Genomic DNA, 5,538 nt, shown 5'->3' with positions numbered 1-5,538 from the left:
GCTTTGTTTTTTGGCCACGATTTGCAACGGATCAACAATAAGGAATTTTTTCTACTGGCCCAGTCAGGCCAGTGGTTTAAAATTTTTACTTGACCTGGCAACATTTTCACTGGCCCTGCTAAAAATAAAAAAAAAAGAGAGAGAGAGAGAAAGATAGACGCTGTGACTTGATGTCATCCCTGAAACTCGTTCAAACAAAAAAACAGGGAAAGCCGAAATGTTCTGAAGTGTGGCTACATTTCTAGGCCCATATAGTTTCTGCAAAAATGCGGATGGGTCACGGAGTCCATTTATATAAACTTAATTTACTCTATATTGCGGAATCAACACAATTTGTAAATTTTTGGACGAATAAATCAAAAGTAGGTCTGCCACTTCATTCGAACTGCAATATGAACTATTGTCTTTGAATATTAAAATGCAAAAAGTCGCTATGTCACATTCAGTATAGACAGACTTGTGCGGTGCAGGGTGGCACGACACAACAGACGTTGCGTCCAGTGACATGGTGTCTGTGTGTGCAAAGAAAACGATCAGTATAAATTTAATGGTCTGTATACTAAACATCGCACATCCTGTATCGATATCGATGCTTAAACTACATATCATGTAGCCCTAGGCCCTGTTGTGAATATTTTTCTTTTTTTTTAAATGTTTTTTTAATTACACAGAGAGTAAAGTACAGAAACAAGGTTAGCAAATCTCAGGTACCGGTTAAAAAGTGAACAGTACCCAACCCTATTATCTATTTATCTGTCTATCTATCTATCTTTCAATATATATCTATCTTGGAGAGTGTTTTTCTGTCAAACTGTCATATTAATGGCAAAAATTATGAGATCTCATTTGTGACCTACTTAAACCTCACGCTGCAGATTTTCACTTATTAAAGATTAAAATGGCCAAGTTTTAAAGTGTTGCGAATGTCTCCTGTCTTAAATGACTGTGCCTTCCAACTTCATGGTTGCCAAGCTAATATTTTAGTAATTATGCTGTCCGCTTGTTTCCCGTGAACACATTGACTGCTCTGGACTGCTATCAGTTTAACACTGTGATAAGCTGAAATGAACACTAAGTGTGACAAAGCCCTAGCCAGTGCATTCACTCTCCTCTCCTTGTTCATCTTGTGATAGCTGTCACTAGATCACTTTCTTTCACTCACTCCCTCACCCTTCACCTGCCAGTCAATACAATAGTACAGGATCCAGAATAGATTTTTCTCTTTCAAAGTCTGGGCTGTGTTCCCACACTTCCTTTTTAATTCACATAACTTCACACACCACGCATTGAACCTCACAGGCCTCTAATGAGAAAACCACAATGCAGCTTCCCAAACTTGCTTCTAAAGTGCTAATTGAACGGTACACTTTTGGGATGCAACCTGGAATGTCAGCACTGGAATAGACAGAATTTCCCATTTCCTTTCCCCGTAGTGTTGCACATCAGCCATTGTCTCCCTCAGATCCCAGCATGTTCCCTCCCTGCCTCATTAGTGCAATATACACCGGCATGAGTGTTGATGATGAATAGTTACAGTGAGATTCAGTGGTCACCCCCCGCCCCCCATCTAATTTTTTGGCTTGCCACACGAATAGCAATTAATCTAGAAAAATGTAACTTAATTAACCAGTACAATAAGAGCTTAACTATCTGTTATTGGACAGTAAATGAAGCATGCTCAGATGCCAAAACCCAACAAAAACTGACTACTGCATCAATTATCTTCACCCTCTGCTCATGAGAAGCATAGATATGGGTGGGAAATTATATTTAATGATAGAAGCCTTCCCATTCTGCTCCTAATTTCTGCTTTTTTCTTTTTTTGATGGTTAATGATATATATAACAGTATGGTGCCTTTGTGTGATTATTCAGATCACTGTGAGTAATAAATGGATTGAGAGTAATGTTTTCCACTTGTCAGACTCTAATTAGATAGTTATGTAATGTATTTTTATAAGTTATAGTTATGTCTTTATCTTTTTACATGCATTTTTACTAATCAGATTTTTTCTGACCCCAGCTGAATGCACAGACCTTGAGACAAATGTTTTTGCATTTCATTTAGTCTTGCTTTGCAAAACATGTTGTTTGTATTTCTTCTGCATCATAAAAATTACTAATGTTCGCATAGACAATAATTATAATTCAAGCCCTTGCAAGTCTATGACATCAGTGCTACTGCAGGTTTTTCTCTAATGAAAGGAAATATGATGTTTTAGTTGCTTGGAAGTGCTTCTATATGTATGCTCACGTCCGACACCACTATGAATTAATTGATTGTACAGACAGACGGATGGATTGATGGGCATTCTGCTCGTAGCCGTTACCCTCCATCTGAGTCCACATAATTATCTCTATATTAATGGCCATATAATACAGCCTCTGCTGCCGTTTCTGTCTCTTTGAAATGCAGACCAGCAAAAAGTCACTTGGATAGCCTTTGAAAATGGTATACAGCTTTACTGAAAGTCACTCACTGTATTATTCATGTCCTGTAAATGTCAGGACACTTCAGAGGGGTTGTCTATGCTCTTGTCACCTAGCAATGCCATGGACCCATTTCAAGTGTGTATAGTGCTGAGATTTGAGTAAGCAGCGCAAGGTGTGGGTTGGTTGTTGTATTAAGAGTTTGGCAGGGGCTTGTGGAATAGTTAGTGGGATAGTTGGGATGCACGGAATGTTCAGCAACCAAAATTATTTGGCCAAAAATAGCAACAAAAGCCCTATCAGATAGTGATCCATTTGATGGACTCTTAGTGCTAATATGACTGCAAGTCAGCAAGGTGCCAGTTTTGGACTATTTGTCTTCAACTTGATCTTTTCTCCAGCGTGGAGCAAAGGAAAGTATGAAAACGCTGCACATTTTGTTCAAAGTAGGAAGTGCAGCTATTTTTATTGTCAGTGTATAGATAAATGATATAGAAAAAAAAATCCCTTCATGCCTGAAGATAAGATTTGTTTTGTGCCATGTAGGCTGGGATGATGTCATTAGATGGGGACAGCCATAAAAAATCACAGCCCTTTGTTTGGTTAAGACTTAGAAGTGTCTTATTACCATGGTGACACGTGGTAAATCATCAGATGTTTTGTGAGTCATGCAAAATGCAGATAAATATCACATAGTATTTATATTTCAACTCAGAGGAAAGACCGCAAACCAGTGGAGGTGAGTTTTCCAGCTCAGCCCAGAGTATTTATAGGCTCTCCCGGGGCATTCCCACATACACTGCAATAAAACAGGTCAATTATATGATGAGCGATTCCAGTTCCTTTCACTTGCTAGATGGCAGGGAGAGAAACCTTTTTTTTTTTTGTTTGATAATTTAAAGGGAAACAAAACTGTATTTGCTGTCAGCTATATTGTTTGGTCTTAAATGGATGGGGTTTCCTTGCAATAGAAATACCTCAGGGTGTGAATCCTTCATAGTTTACTGTCAGTTCTGAAGGGCGAGGAATGGATATAGTGGTATACAAGATTAGATCATCCAAGAGTCTGGATAATGCTGCACCATGCAGTGATTTTATTGGTGGAAGCATGTGTTTGCTTTGTTTGAAGATTCTCCACAAGTTCAGGCTGAAAAAATATAGGAAGGGTCTGTGGATTGTTGAGATTTTCAGCTAATAAATTCTTTCTTCAATTTTGGTCAGCTCCTTTCTTTATTGTTTAGCTTCAGAAGACTTTAGATATAACACCCTTTTCCCTTTTTTTCATTTTTGAAAGTGACGTCACGTGACATACAGCTAAGTATGGTGACACATACTCTGCATTTAACCATCCGAAGTGCGCGCACAGACACAGCAGTTACCACACACATTGTGAACACTCACCGGAGCAATGGGCAGCCATTTACGCTGCGGCGCCCAGGAAGCAGTTGGGGGTTCAGTGCTTTGCTCAAGGGCACCTCAATCATGGTATTGCCAGCCTGAGACTCGAACCCACAACCCTAGGGTTAGGAGTCAATCTCTCTAACCACTAGGCTTAAAAACTTTCTGAACATTCTGCCAAAATGCCTTCCTTTGTCTTCCACAGAAGAAAGTAAGTCACTCAGTTTTGGATGCACGTAAGGTTAAATGATGACAGATTTTTCGTTTTTGGATGAATTAACCCTTTAAGTACCCCACAGTGTAAGAAACAGACTTGAAAATATTAACTGTTCCCTTCAATTTGCCAAAACTTGAAAGGCTTGTTTGCTATTTTGTTCAGCATTTTGTCTCATTAGGGTCATTTCCAGCAATCCCTGAGAGCGCAGCCTAAATGCACAAGTTGTGGCATAAAAGTGAGCTGCATTTAGGCAATGACAAAAACACATAAAGTGGAAACGCTCAGCAGATGTTAAAAACCTTTCTGCTGTTACGAGTTAAAGGATATGTAGATGGTATAAGATTTCCTTCATCTCGAATGTCATAGTACCAGGGGAGCTCACTTGGCATGTTTGACTGGTTGAAGTGTGCCAGTATTTCTTCTGTTTTTCCCCTCTCATCCTCTTGCTCTTCTTTCTTTGCCTTTCTGGCCTGTGAGGTTCCTTCCAGGAACCTCCATTCCCTGTAATCAGACCTATTAGTAAGGTGTAAAAAATACATAACAAATTTAATTAATTCATGCAATTACTTGATTTAATTCCAAACTGGTAACATGTAATCTCTACTGATCAGTAACAATGTAACCTTGGTTGTGGTCATCATAAAATGATTTAGCTTTAAATTGTATCTGTAGAACTAAAATCCATTCAGCACTGATCACATTTTTTTCTCTCTTTTCATCTATAAAAGCTTGCGCTTGTGGCTTGCTTGTTGGCGCTTCAGCTCTGGGCTTACTCTGGCTTAGGCAAAGCTTTTTTTTCCTCCTCTCTGCTTTTTTTTACCATCTGCTTTGAAATTAATGGGCATGTTGGAAACTAGGCTAAATCTAGAGTGACATCTTTCACAACCCCCCCCCCCCATGCCCTTCCTCTTTCTTTTTTAAAGGCACCCAATGTGCTGCTGGCTCTTTCTGTCTAGTGACTGTGTGACTGCTCATTGCAGATAAATTCACAGCACCATCTCAAAGCACAATCCCTTGGACTTAGACTTACCCGGCACGCATGTGCCCTCCAAGAGTCATCGTAAGATCAACACCGATCTGCTTTACCAAGGCTAGCATATTTTTCTCATCTCATTTTGAGTTTATGTGTTTTGATACCATGTTGCAAGTTTTTTGCAGGGTGGATGCCAATTTTAGTGTGGCACTTTGATTGGATTCAACATGTGCTGCGCTGTCTGTCGTCTCTGTTGTAGGATCACAACTACAGGATTTGCACTTCAGTTTAACATTAGTTCTCCTAAGGGCTTCGAATCATTAGCATTTCCAACCCTACCATCACAGCCTTTCACATTAAAACATTCTCTTTTAGTCTGGCTGCTTGTCCTAATTGAGCTTCAGTGTTAGAAGAGCAAAACACTCTTCTCTCGGGATCCAGGCTCTCTGTCTGGGTCTGTATGTGTGGCTGCAGCTCTGATCCTCTCACCAGCCCCTGGCTGGATCTGCTGCCTTCTGATG

Source organism: Carassius auratus, chromosome 21, assembly GCF_003368295.1.
Source record: "Carassius auratus strain Wakin chromosome 21, ASM336829v1, whole genome shotgun sequence".
Classification (NCBI taxonomy): domain Eukaryota; kingdom Metazoa; phylum Chordata; class Actinopteri; order Cypriniformes; family Cyprinidae; genus Carassius; species Carassius auratus.
The sequence above is the reverse complement of the archived record's forward strand: the minus strand, read 5'-3'. Positions refer to the sequence as shown.